Source organism: Mus pahari, chromosome 11 (assembly GCF_900095145.1).
Source record: "Mus pahari chromosome 11, PAHARI_EIJ_v1.1, whole genome shotgun sequence".
In the NCBI taxonomy this organism is placed as follows: domain Eukaryota; kingdom Metazoa; phylum Chordata; class Mammalia; order Rodentia; family Muridae; genus Mus; species Mus pahari.
In genome coordinates, this window is record NC_034600.1 from 57446696 (window position 1) to 57467102 (window position 20407).

A 20407-nucleotide genomic window follows, 5' to 3' on the forward strand; every position below is an offset into this window, starting at 1 on the left:
TCTCTCTCTCTCTCTCTCTCTCTCTCTCTCTCTCTCTCTCTGTGAATTTCAGAGCTCTGTATCTGGGAGAGAGTTAAGAAATGTATCAGCTGGGAGTGAACAGTTAGAAGTTTAGCTAATCCGGAGTTTAATCCTTCAGGCTTAGTTCCCTCTCTGGGTCTCAATAAATCCCATAGGTCTTATGTCAGATTTTAATTCTATTAAATGCATCTGCTACTTTAGTAAGTGAATTAGTGTGCCTGTTTTCCTTTTAAATGTGTTGCAATGACTTTGCTGAAGGAGTCACAGGTTTGTAAAAACCTTTCATAAACAATATAAAGCAAAACTCCCAAACTCCACCAACTGAATTTGCTCTTTGAAGATCATATGAGCCAAGGGATATAAACCTAGCAGACATGATTGGAGCCACTTCGGGTCTCCTGAAGGCCTCTCAGTCTTCTCTCCCTCTCTTCCTGAGGATTCTTTTATTCTTAATTCTTCTCTCATATATTACATCCCTGCCACAGTTTCCCCTCCCTCCACTCCTTCTTTCCTCCCCTGGCACCTCACCTCTCCCCCAGATCCACCCTACTACATTTCTAAAGAAAGGAGCAGGCCTCCCAGGGCTATCAACAGAACACAGCATAACATGTTATAATAAGACATGAACCCTCATATCAAGGCTGGACCAGGCAACCCTGTAGGTGGAAAAGGGTTCTGAGTGCAGGCAAAAGAGTCGGGGACACTCTCAGTGTTAGGAGTTCCACAAGAACACCAAACTACACAACAGTCATACACAGGCAGACGACCTGCCACTAAGAGCCATGCACGCTCCCTGGTGGCGGCTTCTGTCCCTGTGAGCCCCAATGAATCCTGATTCATTGATTCTGGTGGTTGTTCTCATAGTGGCAGGCGCTTCCCCAGGCCTCAGACAAGCAGGAAGAGGCAAGGGATTCCCTTGACCAAGCTCTTCACATTGAGACATAACAAGAGAGGTCTGATTTGCAACCTGACCCCTTTCCCACCCTCCACGCCCCCACACTTAAAGGAAGCTTGTTTAAGTCTTCGGACCACGCATTTCCATGTAAAGACACCTTCCTGCTGACTTCCGATATGGAGATTGTTGGGGACCCTGACCACCACACAATGTTTCCTAGGGCTGCAGTTGTGAGCACATCTGTTTCCTTCCTACCACCCTAACACAAGTGAACCAGCGTGCAGCAGCTGATCACGCACTGAGGGCAAAGAGCAGACAAAAGCTGTGGAGAGATCCTGACCCACGAGAAGCAATTTTCAGTGACCTGTGCAGACAGCAGCTAAGCTGTCAGACATGGCCCACAAGCCTATTTGAGAATCTTAAAATTCTTAAATTCTAAAAGAGCCACCTTTATCCGGTATCAGCGGCAGCTTCTTGGTTTCTTCCAAGTGAGCAAAAGAATGTTGAGTCGATTGAGAGTGACTCAGCTCTGCCACTTTGTGACTCCCAGCAAGAAGCTTGCTTCTGATCTCTGGTTCTCTATTTGCTAAAAGCAGAGCTGGGCTACTAGTGCTGCAGCAGACGAGGCCAGTATCTGCCCACGGGCCCCTGCTTGCTCGACTCCCCTCAGCCTTTTCTGACATTACAGCCTGCTTTGCCTGTCCAAACACCCCATCCCCTTGCTCCTGACATCAGAGTGGCCTTGGAACAATTCCTGGTGTGACTGGTGTGCAAAACCCTTCCCAACCCTGAATCACACCTCTTTCCAAATCAGGTAATGCTGAAAAGTTCCAGGAATGAGAGAGACCCAGGTGCATCTCTTTATAGACCTCTACATGAGCTTCTGAAGCAACATCAAATATTCCAAACATCACAAATGTCAAGAAAAGAGCACACTTTTTTTTAAAAATTAGATAATACATTTTGGCTTATGACTTTCTTCCCCAGCCCCCCTCCTGTGGTAATAAAATAGTTCATGTGACCACTTTCACATTGGAACATGTCAGTCAGGGTGACCTGAATCCCTCATTCTGGAGCATGGTTGATTATATGTGACTTGGAGTAAAATACATATATATATTTCCCGTCGAGGTGACAGTATTTTACATTAAGCTTCCTATCTGTTTGCTACAGAGCTGTACAGCGTGTTCAGTCTAGAAGTTGCTCACCATCCTGTTTCTCTCAGTGTCTTGTGGCTGAGGGTCTCAGAGGAGCCAACTCTTCAGTATGCTCTCTACCCACCAAGGCGAGACCTGGATAGACAACCCCATCTCTGAGCCTGAGCGTCTGAATGCTGAGACCCCGGCTGCGGAGTAACTCCATTGACATTGCTCTTCAGAAGCAAGGGGCCCAGCTTAATGAACAGGCTCTCGGGTTTTTAACAAGGAAGCCGGCGTGCACATTTTCCTTCTCCTTACTCTGGGGAATGGAATGAATCTTGCAGCTGTTTCTCTCATTCCGGCAGAGTGGGATCCACAGATGAGCTGCAGAGAGCGGCTTGGCTGCGTTACTAGCTAGAGGACTGCTATGTGGCCTGTGGTCAAGTTAGAGGCAGCAGCTGGGATTTGCATTTAGGGACTGACTTCATGATGATGGCCAGAGTCCAGAAAGCCCATTTGTATGAAGGCATCCCTTTCAGACTGTAATGGCTGCCTTCCACGATAGAAAATTCTGGAACAAAGAGGCCTAGGTTACCAGGAGTGTCTTTACGTACTAGAGTTATATATAATCCTCTTTTTCTGATCCTGTGGGTGGTTGTTGGGACGAGTCAAAGGGCAGTGGTCTGTGGAAGGAGTCACTGAGTTGGGCTCTGAGAGACCACAAAGCAGGGTCCCTTTTCATAGGAACTCAACAGGAGGGAAACCACACTCAAAAAGACCTCATTATCCTACATATTTGGGCCCATTATGAGTCAGACAAGCCTTTAATTTTTATGTAAGCCGAACATTCAAGCAATGCTCAGTAGTTGCCACTTTCAAATGTTAGAAAGACTCTAAGAAAATCAGTCTGCAGATAACTGTCAAATCCTTATTTTATTAGTGAGGGTTTCATAGAGGAACAGAACTATATGCTACATGTACACACACATATGTACACACACATACATACATACACACATACACACATGGATATACAGATACATACTGACACACATACACGTATACATATATACATACACACACACCTACCTACATATACATATATACACATACACACACATACATATATACACACATACATATATATATACACACACATATATACATACATGGATACATATTTAATGTATTAAAAAGGTATGTATTAGATAGATAGGCTCACAGGATATGGTCTTGGCAGTTTAGCAATAGCTGTCTCGACACTGAAAAGGCTGAGAGCCTGCAGCTCCTCAGAACATGAGTCTGGATGCCTTAGCCAGCCCAGTGTGGTGTTGATGGTCCAGAGCTGTGGTCCTCAACCTGTGGGTTGAGACCCCTTTGGTCATCAAATGACCCTTTCACAGGAGTTGCCCAAGACCACTGGAAATCTCAGATATTTGCATTTATGATTCCTAATGGTAGCAAAATTACAGTTATAAAAGGGCAACAAAATAATTTTATGGTGTGTGTGTGGGGGTCACCACTACATGAGAGGCTGTGTTTAAGGGTCACAGTGTTAAGAAGGTTGAGAGCCACTGGTCTGCAGAATTCTAGGAGAGCCCCTAATTTTCAGTCCAGGTTGGAAGAACAAAAAATTAGCTTCTCTCGGCCATGAGGGATGTTAGCCACAGTTAGAAGACAATTCAGTACTCAAATAGCCTGAGTGCTGGACTGCCACGATGGCTCTGGGTGGAGGAGCTTCCCTGATGATCCTAACCCTGAAGTCCTAACATAGAGGCCTCTGTCAGGAGGCGCTGCCTATACCCAGAGTATGTCTTTTCACGTCAGTTAACATTACCACTACTGCCACCAGCACCTCACATGCGTGTCCAGAGCTTAACTGACTCCAGACCCAGTCAAGTTCAAAACCAAGATGAACTGTCATGCCCATCAAACAAAACTTCCCCTTCTTCTTGGTCATTGTATGTTACTTGTTCATTATCACTTCATGCTGTGTAGATGTGGCCTGTAGCCTTCCTCATTCCATGCTGATTTCCCCCCTTTATTTCGTTAGCATGGCATTGAGCTACGTACTGGCTCTTTAGAGGTGGGCAGCACAAGAAAGCTGATGCTTCAGTGGTGCATTGGGCACACTGAAAATTTTTCTACAGTGAGAGGCACCGGATGGCCATTATTGCCAGAACTCCGCATCAGAAAGACAAAACTCCCAACATTATAAACAACTCAATGAGATTGAATAGACGGAGCAGGTCCACCACCTCAATTGGCTTGAACACGTATAGGGATGCAGTTGTCTATATGTAAATATACATATACTTCTGCATTTGTTGGTGACTCTGAAGGGCCAGCTCCTGTAGTGCAGTCATAATGGGGTCTGTGAGATACCAATGGCTTTCTAACCAAATGAACCATGGAAAACTGTCCAGCAGCCAACTGTCGTTCATTCCTAGCTTCTTTTCAGACTTGGCTATAAAACAGTGTTCTCTTAAACCTTGACTTTTCTCTATCGATGTTTGCTGACCTATGTAGGTCTCTGTGTGTGAGACCTGGGATCTGAGGGCCTGAAAGAATGGGACAGAATGCAGTCTCACTCTGCAGCCAACCTTATGCCAGTTCCAGTGTGCTTTTTATATGTGAATGTCACAAAGAAAGCAATGATCTAGGGAATGCTGACTTCAGAAAAACCTGATAAAAACGTGTAAATGAATATTGGTAAGCACACACTAAATATCAACAGAGCAGCCCTTTCCTAGAACATCAACTTGAGGTTGATGAACTGAAACACAATTTCCTGGCCTGCCTTATTGATTTTATCTGGGAAAGCATGAAAGCAAAGTAAAAGATCATATGCAGATTCAGAGTACACTGACCAGATTGGGTTCTATGGTTCTGATCTGATGTCCAACAAGAATAAACATATCTTATGGATTGAATGTAAACATATGTCACAGGAGGCATGAAATAACATCCAGGAACAATCCAGGGGACAAAATGCACTTGAGGTGAAAGGCTATCTGCCTTTTTTTCCTGGAGCCTGTCTCACAGGTTCCCCAAAACATTGTTCACTATGCGTCATTCTTTTGACCATGTTCCAACATTTCTCCATCTAGATAACACATAGCTTTGGAAAATAATTTAGCTGTTGTTATTTTGCTCACATTTAGCCACTGGCTCTGGTATTGTGCTCGGGAATGTAATAGCGGGCTACTCTATTCACTTCACAGTTTGCTTCGAGCCTACGGCTGAGTGTAGGGCCACAGGGCAGGCCAGATTGGGGGACTGGTGAGCTTGTAATCCAGTAGCTTGGCCAGAGTTCCCGTGAACTGTGCATGGATCCCAGCTCTCCCATCCAACCACCTTTCCCGTGTTCCTACTGAGAGCAGAGGAAACCTCTACCTTACCCCTAAGTGAAGCTCGCAAGAGAAGCAAGGAAGATAAGAAGAGCCCTTGGTGGAGTTCAGAACCGGTTGACAGGGCCCTGTAGGCAGCCAAGGATCTCCTGAACCTCCCAGGTCCCAGTGGGACGCAGAAAAATACTCAAGTATATTCTGTTTCCCCAAAACCATGTCTTTGCTCAAATCTGTAGGAATAAAGTTTCTCCCTAGAACTTAATTGTCACATATGGAAAAATAATTGGAAAAAGCAACCTCCTGAAAGTGAAATTGTTCATACGTTAAACGGTTGAATTATTGCTGCGTTAACTACATTGATATTGTGTCAATACTCAGTACTGTCATACCCAGGTGGAAGGAAGAAAGCAGCTTCAAGATAAAACTAGTGAGGTGGCTCAGAGGGTCCAGGTGATTGTCTCCTAGTCTGACAACCTAAGCTGTATGTGGTGTAGGAGAGAACCAACTTCCCAATATTGTCTTCTGACTATCACAGGTGTCCTATGGCTGGTCCTGTTCCCCAGTAAAAGTGTAATAGTATTTTCAAGAAAGATATAAAAATTAACTTGGAACTGAATGCAAAAAGTGAAGTTTTATGAGTAGTTTTGTCACCTTGATATTTTTGTATTGTATATACTCATACACATACACACAAACACACACATGAACACACACAAACACACCCCCCATACATGCATATACACTCACAAATACACACACAAATGTACAATGCATGCATGCACATATGCACAAACACTCAAACATACGCATATTCACACATGCACACACACATGTGCATACACAAATGTACACATAAACATATATGCATGCACATGTGTACACACACTATGTTTAGTGTGTAATGCCTTTGTTCACCTGATGTTCAAGAGCATCTGGCCATGTCAATGCTTCCCATTTTCATGTACATATACTATCAGCTGAATGGTTGTGCTAAAACATGTTCATACCACCATCCCTTGCCTTCATTGGATGTCCCCGGGGAGAGTAACAGCTCCTTAACCACCTGCATGCCTTGTCACGTGACACCATCCATCTTTGGAACATCAATGATATAGTGTTCTACACACACACACACACACACACACACACACCTCTGACTTTCTTTGCTTTATCTCTCTGTCTTATTAACTTAAAAGGCCCTACTACCCCTGGGTTTTCCTCTAGAGAAAAATTGATTCCTATTCTTAGCTTATGAATTTTCTAAATCTTTGGAACTTGTTACACTTAAGACTTACAGGGAATAGGGTTTCAGAGCCATCTGCATCACAGACTTCAGTGGGCGCCCTGGGAGTGAGAGAGAACATGAAGCATGACATGGTATTGTGTGTGGTGAGCAGAGGGGCTGCTGTGTCGTCTTTGAGAAGAAAAGCATGCAGTTCTAGCCAAAGACTAAACTGTTGTAGTCAGGAGGACACAGGCAGATGTGCAGGAGAAAAAGGAGGGAAAAGAGGAGGATAAAGGGGAGGAGGAGGAGAAAGAAGGAGGAGGAGAGATAGAAAGACAGAGAATAAATGTCCCTTTGAGAAAACAGATGGCATTTTTGTTGACTTTTGTGTCATTAGTTTCTAGACAAAGAAAGCCTGGGATATTAAAGTATCATCCAGTGTTTGTCCACTGGACTGGTTGCATAAATGACATTGATCATAGAGAGTTATATCCCAGAATGTAAGGTGTGAGGTGAAGTGCCAGCGCCTCAGAAGGTCATGGGCCTTCCCCTTTGAAGGGGACGTTTCTGGAAGCCTTGGAGCATGGATGAAGGTTTAAGTCATGGTTTTACTTAACTAGGATATGGTCTCACTTGCTTTGCCAGATGCAGGTAAGATATTACTGTGACAGTGATTTCTACATGAGATTAAAATTTAAGTCAGACCTCCTGCTCCATAATGTGGAGTGTACAAAAAACTGAGGACCTTAATATAAAGCCTGAGATCTCCCTCTGCAGAGGAATTCTGCCTCTGGATGGTTCTTGACTTGAACTATATTAGGGACATTTGAATCGCCAGTTTGGACTGACCATTACTTGAAATTTCACTCACTAGCCTACATAATCACATAATGGATTCTTAAAAGTAAATCCCACTGTACACACTAGCTTTGTACCCTGATTGCCTTATTAAGCTTATATGTTAGGGTAAGAAGACCCCTCATAATGATCAGTGGGTGGTGGCATCAGTATATAGTCTTAAGAGGTGGAGTAATGGTAGCAGACCAGGCAAGTTATCTGAGCTACTGACAGTTTACCTCATACCATATATGCTGGGGCATAACTCTCTGTGAGCAATATCTGCCATTTCTTCACTTGATAATTATTTATAAAGAATACTATATGTCAAGTATTAATGGTCAAAATTCCATATAAACTACCTTGTATTGATTTAAAAATTCTGGGCTGAAGAGATGCTTCAGTGGTTTCTGCCACCAAATCCAATGATCTGAGATGAATCTCCGGAAACCACATAGTGGAGGAAGAGAAGTGTGTATCACAAGTTGCCCTTTGACTTCCATACCTGTGCTGTTGCATATGTATACACACACACACACACACACACCACTACCTCAGTCCCTTGCTTATCAGTTCTTTGCTCTCACAGGAAGTTAGCTCCTTGAAAATTAGACATAGTGCAGAAGAGGGAGGAACAGACTCTGTGGTAATTTGAGGAGACCACAGAGGCCACAATAAATGTGGGCTAATCTGAAAAGCCAGAAAGTGAAGTCATCTGAGATGAGAAAATATTTACACAAGAGGCTCTGGTAGGAAAGCAAGCATAAAGACTCGCGGCCTATTCACATCATGTCTTTAGAACTGTGGTCATTTGTTGTCATGTTAGAACCCTGAGTCTGTCTTGTTCTAGGGAGATGGATGTCCCATGACCCAGAGGGCGTGGTAGTTATAGTGGACGTGGAACATGTTAGAACCTGGGCTACTGGACTGTAGCAATATCCTGGGCTCTTGGTGGGCCACAACTTTTGAGCCAAGTTGTGTCCCTTTAGTACACACATATTGAAGTCCTAACCCCACAACTTCAGAGAGACCATATCTGGACCAATCCCTTATAGAGGAGATGGGGACTGAATATTTATATGTCCCCATAGCTTTTAAGATCATAGCTACTAAAGCAATGATAGCAGGACTTAGTTCCCCTGGGAGGGTATCATGTCTTGAGAGTGGAGTTCTCGTGAGACCCATGACGTCCTAAACATGAGTTGTCTCTGAACTAGAAAAGAGGCCCTGACATTTGAAATGAAGCCACCCTACCTTTAGCATTTCTTCCAGTCTCCTAAAGAGACTAAGGAGTGAGGTAGTGAATACTGTGGAGCTAATCCAGGATGACCGGGTTCCTTATAAGGTTGACACCAACTTCAACTTTCCCTAGGATTTTCTGCATCCAATCAAAAACTTTGCCCTACCTTTAGTCTTACAACCAAAGCCTTGTCTTTCCTCTTCACCATGAATCCTGGAGGAGAGAGATTTGCTGTGGCCAGTCACTTCAACGTCTGACATTTTGGTTCCCATGTGAAGACTCCGGGAAGATAGCCCTGGATATCTTTTGTGACTGTCTTCCTGAGGATATAACCATTCATAAAAATTTCAGTCATTCCAAAGTTTATCCAGTGAAAGCTATTACTGTGCTAGCTTCGAGGTAAGCAACACAAACAGAATGCATTCCAGGCCTAAGTGGACTTATTAATTCATGTGTCTATACTCACAATATAATATACCACTACTGCAGACACAACAACATATTGTACCCACACAGGTGAAAAGAATGAAGTATGCCCATGTTCCAACCCAAAGAGAGCAGCATAGGACCCCACATGTTTGAGATGAGCTTCTTCTTCCAACAATGACGATTGACATTGAACGGTTGATTGCATTGCATTTACCTCAAGTCTATGTTCTACAGCTTAGCACATTGCCTTGTCTTTGAGCTGCCTCCTAAAGAAAGCAGGGAAACACGAGAGAGAGAGAGAGAGAGAGAGAGAGAGAGAGAGAGAGAGAGAGANAGAGAGAGAGAGAGAGAGAGAGAGAGAGAGAGAGAGAGAGAGAGACAGAGACAGAGACAGAGACAGAGACAGAGACAGAGAGAGCTTGCTTGCTGGTTAATGTTCCTATCCCTGCCCTGCTCCAGTATGCACCAAGTGTCAGCCAAACCTCGCTCGACAGCCCATCATTTGTCTTAGTCAGGCTCCTCTGTCTGGGTTTGAAGCTATTATCTTCCGATGAGGAGGACATTTCTCTGGCATCCTTTTGTCTGCCAGTGGGTTGAGTGGCAGCCCCGTGCACCGTGGAATCAAGGTGTGGTTGAATACGTTAATCTTAGCAAGTGCATGGCAGAAAGGAGGAAGAATGTCCTTCTGCATAATCTATCCCCATGCAAAACTATTTCCGGGAAAACAAAGTCCCATATCTAAAACTCCTACAATTTACAAGCTCACGGTTGCTTTTCTCTTCTGCTGACTGTCATACAGGCATCCATCCTTAGTGACTCTGAGTCCCACTGGCAACAAACCACCAGTGTTGTTTTTGGTGATTCTTTAGTTCATCTTGACCAAAATGTCAATGATTCCAGGCCCCAAGCATTCCTGTGCCACCCGCTCTACTGACTGTTTCACATGCTGTCAAGGCTGGCTGTTGTGCAGAGCGTTGTTTTGGATCACCGTGGCTTGACAGTTTCAGAGGAAACATATCAGTAGTTACAAAAATTGAAAAGACTATAGTTTAAGATGAAGCACACCCTCAGAAGTTCAAGAAAATTTCTAAATGTTTTCAACATTAAAAGAAATGTTTTGTTTTTATTACTAATCATATGTATCTGTATGTAGATATGTTTATGTGAGTACAGATGCCCCCCTGAGACCAGAAACATGGGATTATCTGGAGCTCAAGTTACATCCATGAGTCTTCTGATGTAGGTGCCGGAAACTGACTTCAGGTCCTCTGCAAGAGCAGTAAATGTTCTTAACCACTGACGCATCTCTCCAGCCCCAGGTCAGTTTTATAATTCTTTTATTTTTTATTTTAAATATTTAGTTATTTATTTTTATGTATATGAGTACACACTGTAGCTGTACAGATGGTTGTGAGCCTTCATCTAGTTGTTGGGAATTGAATTTAGGACCTCTGCTTGTTCCAGTTGGTCCTGCTCGCTCAGTCCCTGCTTGTGCCGGTCCAAAGATTTATTTACTATTATAAATAAGTACAGTGTAGCTGTCTTCAGTTGCACCAGAAGAGGGCGTCAGATCTCACTAGTGGTGGTTGCGAGTCACCATGTGGTTGTTGGGATTTGAACTCAGGACCTTCAGAAGAGCAGTCAGTGTTCTTACCCGCTAAGCCATCTCACCAGCCCCAATTTTATAATTCTTAATGAGCAACCAAAGGTCCACATTTGTCTTCTTGCCCCTGTTCATAGTCATTAAAGGGAGAATTAAAGTGTAACATTAGTAGTTATTATCTGTTCTTGTCAAATTGGTACTTATACTTGTTAATTTTTTTTCTGTCTGGATAATATCTCTAATTTAAAAATAAATGTATCTTCTAGCTGGACCATGTCATTAGAATCCAAAAGTCATGGCAAAACGTAGGTAGGAATACTATACAGTATTCAAATGGTGTTTTCAAAATTATTCAGAAAGGTAAACAATGAGCCCAGTGCTCGTGTGGTCAGTCCAAGCCAAGAAGGAAAAATGAGTACCAGCAAACTAAGAGAAAGTTCAAGGACAGCATCATGATTGCACTCGCCTTCCGTATTTCCTCCTTCCCTGATGTGAGGTCTGTTGTGTAACCATACACAGTGCCCTGGAGCCAACTCCTCATAACTGACCAATTTTCTATTAAAGCAGAGAATCAAATCAAAGTTTGATTTTTGGGAAACTAATCAATTTTTTTCTGGAACCAAGAAAAATCATCCCCTCCTACCCCCTGTGGAGTGAATGGTGTCAAGGCAGAGACTTGGATGTGTGCACAATTAGGTTTCAACCTAACTTACTGCCATGGCTGAGGAAGGCATTGCTGTTGGATGTGTAATGGATATATTAATGTTAATCTTACAGAGAAGACCACTCTCATCCCTGATGGCCTAGCATGTGGAACTCAGAAAGTTGTGAAAAGCTTACTTAAGTACCAGGCCCATCTCTGCAATTGCAACCAATTGTGAGGAGCATTGCTAAGTGTGTGGAATGTCATGTTGTGTGCATGTCAAATAGGTGGGAGGCCATTGTGCTGAACACAAAATCAATCTATTCAAGGCTGAAGACAATAAGACACTGGGATGACCAGGTGTCTGCAAAAATGATTGGCAAGGAAATCCATAAAGTGGTTGGTTACATATAGTGTTTGCTAAATGGTTAAGGACTATGGCAAAGAAGCTCAGGCCAAGGATGTCATCAAAGAATAAGTCGAATGCAATGAATGAACAGATTAATTAAAAAATCAGCTCTGAGATGGCCAGATGGCCATGAGAATGAATGGAAACCTGCAACTGATGGGGATGGAGAGCTGGGGGTTGCATCTCAAGGATGTGATAGAGACCTGGGATAGGGGAGGTGCCCAAGAATCAATGGGGGTGACTGTAGTGCACAGTACTGAGGATATGGCATCTGAAAAGGCTACTCCTATAGCCAGGCAGGAACCCAAGTGGAGTGATAGGGACACCAACCAACCCACAAAATTTTTGACCTAAAATTTATCCTGTGTACAAAAAAATGCAAGGACCCAGCAGCTGACTCAGATAGAGGCAGACACGCACTGCCAAACAGTGGATGGAGCTTGAGAATTCTCGCGGAACATTAGGAAGGAGGATTGCAGGCCCTGAAGGGGATAGGAATTCCACAGGAAGACCATCATAATCATCTAACCTGGACCCTTGGGACTCTCAGAGACTGAACCAGCAACCAAAAGAGCATAACTGGCTAGACCTAGCCTTGCCTGCTCCCACTTCGCACATATGTAGATGTACAGCTTCATGTGGTTCCTGAACAACTGGATTGGGGTCCATCCTAAAAGCTGTTGCCTGTACATAGGATATGTTCTTCTAGTTGGGCTACCTTGCCTGACCTCAGTGGGAGAGGATGTACCTAGCCTCACAGAGACTTGATGTGCCATTGGAGGGGGAGATTCCCTAGGAGGCTTCTACCCTCTCAGAGGAAAAGGGGAGGGGAATAGGGGAAGGACTGTGGGAGGGGCGACAGGGAGGTGGGGTAGTGAGTAGGATGCAAAGTGAATAAGTGAAAAGTAGGGTCTCAACAAAAAAAAAAAAAGAATTAAGAAAACTAAACATAAAATGCAAAATTATGAAGTTATTCCATAAATGTTGAGAGTTTAAAAACAATTTTTATATAGAATGTTATATAATATATAAGGAAAAAAATCAACTCACTGTAAAAAATAAAATGATACATTTCATGGGAAAGTTGATGGAGGATGCTCCTATTAAGTGAGATTGTGAAATTTTAATGACAATGACCAAGTCATGCCGTGCATCCCACAGGGGTTTTTCCCTGTGAAAATTGTCAGAATCAAAATAGAGTCACTTGTTTCAGGTCGTCACCATAAGTAAGCAAATGAACCTGGGAACTTAGGAAGGAGGGGATCTTGTGATTGTGAGTGATGTGAAGACATGGCACTAAACACTTGGGTATCACAATTGCATCACCTCACAGTAGCCTTTGACACACAAAGTCTTTTTGCAAGCAGGTCTACTCAACAGTCATATGTTTGGTTAGCTCGACCCCACCCTTGTTATTAGCCTTATAATAGCAATGTGTTATTCTTCTATATCAACCTTCATAGACCCTATTCCCCCTGTATAAGTTTCCTGTTATCTTGTCCTTCTAGAATATGTTCATAATTTACGATGACATACAGATTCCCATTTTAATACTTCTGAACAAATGTGTTAATCTTTGAATAATCTGCTGTTTGGGCCTCTGTTATCTAGAACTGTATTGGTTTGAGTGGAAAGGAACAGATTTTGAGCCGTGGATACCAGGGGACAATGAACCCTATCTTCTCAAGGCTGAACAGCTGTCCCACAGCTGTTGTGTGCTTCAGAGCCGAAGACAGATGCATGCAGATTTCCCAGTGCATCTTGGAAAATATGAGACATTGATTGGCATGACTGCCGGAGAACTGTATCCCTCTCTGGAGCTTAACTTATTAGTAAAGCCTTAGGCTTAGACAACAGATGCAGGCTTCTTAGCACCAAGGGGTCATGGCCAGGAATCTGTGTCAGTGATAATTCATCAGTCTCACACTTTCCATTCCCATCTTGAAAATCCATTTATAGCAATGTGAATTTCATTACATTGACAATACATACCTCTCACCTTTGCCTGAACTCATAAGCAAAACACAAGTAATAAGATGGTGGTCAGTTTAGATTTCCCCTGGTACGTCAGCCTCACATTTTTTTTCACAGACCTTGAATTCCTTATCTTTGCTCATTGCTTTCTGTTACCACGTTGATCATCCGATGTCTGACTCCTTTCTACATGAGACTTCCTCCTCATATTGTGCTATGCAAAGCCTACCCTCTGCCATGGGACATGGTGACTTCTTTTGTTCTATTCAGGTAATAATGATGGTGTGGACATGTTATTTAGGATCAGTCAACAAGGGTTCAGAATTAGTCCCGACAGCTTCATGAGTGGACAGGGGTATGTAGCGTCTGACTCCATGCATGTTACATTACAGCCTGACAGCTTCTATGGAAAAAAAATAATCAACTTGTTGTGCAGAACTCTCCAAACTGTTTCTCTCACATGTTTTCAAATCTGAACTTCTAGCTTCCAATAATTCTGTAATCCCTACAACTTCCTAGGGCAAGCCTTTTCTGCCTAAGACATCCTGCGAGGGTTCCAGTTGTTTATCTCTAAATCTCTAATTAATACACATGGCTTTGATCTACATATGGTCAGTACTGATGGTGACAATCAAAACAGGGAAGGATAAACAGAAAGGTTAAAAAAAACTAAAAAGGAAACAGAAACTTTGAAAGGATTTTTCCAAAACAGTACAGTGCGATGGCAAATAATATAGCTTTTGCATCGCATTAGACAACATGAGTCATCTAGGAGTGGTTAAAAGTGGGTGGGGTGATAGTCATAATAATAAAATATTAAAATACTGTGCATTGTGTTTAAAGGACGAACATTTCCTTTCTCATTTTGGTTCTTGATCCATGTTGTAATTGGTAAATCATTTGTGTGATGCATAGCAAAACAACACTGACTTGACATCGCCTTCTTAATAACTTCTGGGTGTCTGGGAGACAGCTGCAGTGAAGAGCAATATTTCATTGTGGTCCCTAAAACCACACCGAGCATGAGTCACGAAGATCACTCACCTGGACGTCAACAGATCTACATTCTAGTGCTGGTGCTGCTACTGCAGAGCGGTATCTTAGGCTATGGTATTTCTTCTTTTTGGGCCATTGTTTGTTCAACCCAGTAAGGTGGAAGAATTCTGTTAAGTGGACTGTGGCTTTTCCGAAAATCCCTGGGTGCCCTTAGTGCTTATAAAACATGTAACCTCTCAGCCAGTACACATTTCCACTAAGCACATAAAAATCACCTGATTTTTGCATCAGAGGCCATCCTAAATGGGCCAGCCAGGGGTGCTGCCTTGGAAGGTGGAAAAGTATGCAGACAAATGAGGCTGTCAGTGGTGAAAGATGAGAGCTGCGTGCCACAGCAGCAGACAGGGACCGATGGGACACCGCTGGGGAGACTCCAGGTTTATGATCCAAGAGGCTTTCCTTTATTGTCTAGTTTAAGGCTGGGAATAAAGAAATGTATCTGGGACGCCAGCTCCAGATCTGCTCCCCTTGTGGTTCGGGTGGGGTGTCTAGCATCAGCATTACTCATGTGGAAACATTCTGCTCCTTAATACTTATTTGCAAAGTCCTGGAACAGACTGTGGCAAACCATGAAAGCAGGCAAGACGGAGCTGCGCAATTATTGGCAGAATCGGATGATTAATCCTGAAGGCAGACTCAAAGATTCATATGGATTTTTCATAAACTTAGCTTTATTCCCCCTAGGATGTGTGTCTTTGTTTCTATACAGAGAGCCATCACTAATTTTTTCAAATACAAACTTTAAGAAATGAAGTGGATTAAGGATATACTTTTAAATTGAATTAGGCTCCCAAACTATTGAACACCAATGCCCAGTCATCTCTAAAAATGAATTTGACAAAGTGAAATTTCTCACTGTCAACTCAAATAATCAGAAAGAGGTTGTTTTACTCTGCAAGCTAAACAAACATTTTCTTTTTCATTTTGGTTCTTGATTCACGTTATAATTGGTAAATCATTTGTGTGAAGTATAGCAAAACTTACATTGACTTGACATTGCCTTCTTAATAACTTCTAATTAACAATGGCCACTGTTGATAGCACACCTCAGGATTGATGCTATAGAGACAGATTAGATATCCATTTAAAGCTTTTTAGCAACTCTTTTAAGTTACTTATTTCATTTTATTAATGAGAAATGGAAGCTTAGCATGATTGAGGTAGCCAAGTTTGAACATCAAGGATCTGGGACTCAAACTCAGGTGGGTCTGAAATTAATTCCTATATGCCCATACACTGCCCACTTATTCATTAGCAAATGTGTACTAGATTTATTATATCTAGCACTATGTGGAGTATTAAAAATACAATAATGAGGCAGGTGTGTTATCTAATGCCTATATCAATAATGTGGTAGACACACAAGCCCCAGGAACTCAAGGGCAGCCTAGGTTAGATAACCAGTTTGGAAGCAGCCTGGGTTACATGAGACCGTGTCTCAAAAAAAAGAGTACAGTAATGAGAAATGGTTTTTCATTATGGCATATACATACCAGTAAGAAAAAAAAAACTTAGTAAAAGAACACAACAGATAAATACAATTTTCAACTTGGAAATCTTAAGGTTAAAAGTTTAGTACTCTGAGAGCATCCAAGAGACAAGACAGCTAGTTAAGGGTGTCTATTAGCTGATGCCTATAGTGACAAACTAATGAAGACACTTCGGAGTACCTTCACCAGAGTCCATGTCTTCTAGGGTCAGCAAAACATCATCTACAGCCGGCCTCTCAGGAATCTAGGCTGCTGAGGCCCGGCCATCACAGCTCCACCATACGGAATACATAGTCTCCCAAGTCAGTGTTTGAGGAAAGGAAAGATCATGCGGTCTCCCTTTATGTTGTTGAAGGCCAGCCTCAGAAGTGGCTTGCCCCTTACATCTACTGGCCGAACCCTGCCTTGTGGTGCCAGGGAAACCTCAGAGGAGGCTGGGAAGGCCGCAGGAAGAAAATGATTGGCTGGAGGCAGAGATTTGTGTCTGTGGAGAGAAACATCTGGAGGCTTCCAGGAAGAAAGAGTGAGAAATTGCTCTGCTTCTGCAAGAAGTATTTGGGGGTGGGTATTGAAGTATGGAAGAATTTCCTTCACCTATTTTTAAATTAATTAATTAATAAAATATAATCTAAATATGTGTGTATATACATATATAGAGTAGATCTCAGGAATATATATATATATATATATACATATATATGTATATATTTATCATATTACCTATATTATATATCTTAGGATACACACACACACACACACACACACACACACACACAATTTAACCTTAGGCAGTCTTAAACCAGTTCACTATTAATCAATCAACTTATTTTATATTTTCAATACATTGTCTTGATGGGGATTGATGAAATGCTTATGATGCATCAGTTGCAGAACAAGGTACCATGGCAACCATGGTATTTCTATTCCTAGCAACATCGCAGTTGAAAAGACAGCTGTATGAAGAGCATTTAGGAATAAGATGGTGAGTTAGAGTAGTACATCTCAAATTATCAACATAGAACCCACATGCCACTCACAGAAGACTACAGAGTGGCTTTAGGACCGGCTAGTTCAGTGGCTTATAGATGCCATCAGGAAAAGCATCTTCCATCATCTTGTTCTAGAATCCTATGTGTTTCTGTACTGTCTCACTTTACAGGTAAATATTATAGCATTCAGTGACGAGACAGGAAAGGTACATTTCTCTTTATCTGTTCAAGTTTTATCATGGAGGATCTATCTCAAAGGCATCCTGAGAGAGTCTCTCATACCACAAAATATCACACACACACACACACACACACACACACACACACACACACACACCATGACTTACCTATGGAAGACAGAAGAAGGAGAAGGAGATGGTTTTTTACAAGGAAGGAAGAGAATAATGTTTGTCTGGCCCCAAATAAAATTTACCTGTCATATAGATGATGCTAAATTATAAATAAACAGCTTGGAAATGTATCTTAACATCAGGAAAATGAACTGGACAAGCTGGAGAAGCATAACTGAATGAGAATCGTTTTGGAGAACAATGATCAGAGGATAGGAACATATTAGGGGGGATGGATCATAGACAGAACTTCCTAATGGGTGAAAATGTGTTTGAAACTCTAAGGATGTTTGAGCTTGTGCAGCTAAGCCATCTTCGCATCCCCTGATTTACTTGTTAAAATATGAATTTTATGAGTCAACTTGGCTAGCTTATAGTGCCCAGTTGCTTGGTCATACACCAATGTAGAGGTTGATATGAAGGTTTTTTTTTTTTCAATGTGACTGATATTTAAATTGTTAGTTTTTGGATAAATTACATTATCCTTCTTTGGTGGTTTTAATGAGAAGGGATTTCCATAGGCTCATAAAGCATACGTGTAGGATATGGTCCCCAGTTGGTAGAACTGTTTGGGAAGAAATAGGAGGTGTGGCCTTGTTCAAGGAGGCATATCACTAGGAATGGGCTTTGAGGTTTCAAAACACTTGTTATCCCCAGTGTGATCTGTGCCTCCTGCCTATAGATCAGGATGTGAATATTCAGAGGCTGTTCTAGCCACCTACCATCATGCTTTTGCTCAGCCATTATAAACGTTAGCGTGTTGCAATCATAAACCCAATTAAACCTTCTTTTATAAGTTGCCAAGGTCACTATTTTGCCACAGTGATAGAAAAGAAACTAAGACACCTTCATAATCTAATAAGTCCATGTGATGGTTAGTTTTAAATTTCCAGTTTCCACGACCTATAATGACTTGGGAAGAATGCCTGGATGGAGACTTGCTTAGATCAGACTGGCCTATGGGCAGGTTTGTGGGAGACTGTTTTGATCGTTGATTGATATAGAAGGACCCAGCTCACCATGGGTGGTGTCATTCCCTTGTTTTGAGCCCTGAACCATGCAAGATTGATGAGGATTAGCTGAGTAGCAGCTTGCTTGCAGCATGGGCATATTCCTTTCTCTCTACTCTTGACTGTGGACCTGTGCTTTCAGTTCCTGCCTTGACCTCCATGCAATCATTATTAAACCTATAACCTACAACCATAAGCTAGATAAACCGTTTCTTCAACTGACTTGCCTCCATCAGTATGTTTGATCACAGCAACAGAAATGAAACCAAACCAGCTTCATCTAATCAGCTTAAGGCCTTACGAGGAAGGCAGAGGTCCCCAACAAGCAAGAAGTTCAGCCTGAAGGCTATGAACTCAAAACTGCAGTAGTGATTTATACTTTCTGGCCTGCTAGTGTGTCACCACAGTATCCGACCTGAGAGCCTTCATAATTATATTAGGTCTAATATGGTGGTTAATGTTGTCAACTCAATGAGATCTGGAATCAACTAATACCTCTGGGCAGGTCCATGAGGTCATTTCCAGAAAGGACTAACTGGGGGAGAAGACTCTTCTCTGGAGCAGGTATCACTCTCTAATGAGTGAGCCTGATACGAAGTTCTGCAAAGGCCATGTTGCTTGCTGGTTTACCTCTGCCGGTTTACCTGCCTCTGCTTCTTGTTGGTGAGTGTCTACCCTTGCTGCTACTGCTGTTGCCACCCTCCAACAACATCAGACCGCAGCTTCTCAGCTTTCTAACATGGGCTGAAGATCAGTGGCTCCCTGGTAATCTTCCAGAGCTTCAGCTACAGATTGAGAGTGCTGGATGGTTTGTGGACTGAACAATTACAAGAGTATTAGAATTTCTGGTGTATAGCTGCCAATAAAAATCAATCTGTGTGTGTGCATGTGTATGTTTGTGTGTGCCCATACACATGTATGTATGTATGTACATATACACATATTTGTATATGCATGTGGAAGCCAGAGGTCAACTTCTGGTATCTATTTACACCTTGTTTTTGAGATAGCACTGGACAGTGTTCATCTGCTTTGTGTGAAGAAACAAATGAATAGGAAAATAGAAATAACCTAAATAGCATTTATGAAAGAAAGTAGGAAAGCATACCTGGCAGATGTGTCTTCATTGCTTTCCCAAGAACCAGAGCATGGATTCCTTGTAGCAGGAACATTCCTAAGGAAGAGGTTAGAGCCTCAGGTCATTGAAACTGAGCAGTAGTTGCTTGGTTCTGACTCAGCCTTCAAAATGATATTCCAGGGTACAGGGACTTGGATTTCACAAGATTCATTGATTCTTTAACTAATGGAGTACCAGAAGATGCTAGAGAGTAAATAGGTTCATTCGTTGTTCCCTTTGTTTGCAGTTCATGTCATTAGATCAATTGCCTTCATCTTGGCAGCTGCTAGCTCTGAGTCAGCACCTGTTCATATTTCCAAAATGTGTCTCATTGGGTCCCAGCAGAGGTGGCGTCTTTAGTTGGTTAGTGTCTTCCCCCACAAATCTTTCTGCAGAGCCGCTTCTCTCAGCTTCTAAATTCAGACAACATGAAGCATTATGTTGGTTGAACATGTTCTATTAAATTCTTTCTGTTGAAATAGCAAGCATGGCTCTGTTTTTCTGTTTAGTCCTTGACTAACACAAATGCTTGATGACATTCAACAATTTCCCTTCAACACACACACACACACACACACACACACACACACACACACAGACAAACTTCTCTCTAATCAGATTTGACTTCTT

At 42.3% G+C, this 20407-nt stretch overlaps 1 long non-coding RNA gene across 1 annotated transcript in view; it reads right to left on the bottom strand.

Moving 5' to 3' along the window:
- LOC115065007 overlaps positions 1–19887 on the bottom strand; it is a 57715-nt gene extending 37828 nt beyond the window's left edge. The window contains exon 1 of the long non-coding RNA XR_003844817.1: positions 19769–19887. This is a non-coding gene — a long non-coding RNA (uncharacterized LOC115065007). The remainder of the gene's footprint in view (positions 1–19768) is intronic.
- Positions 19888–20407: the final 520 nt, after the last annotated feature.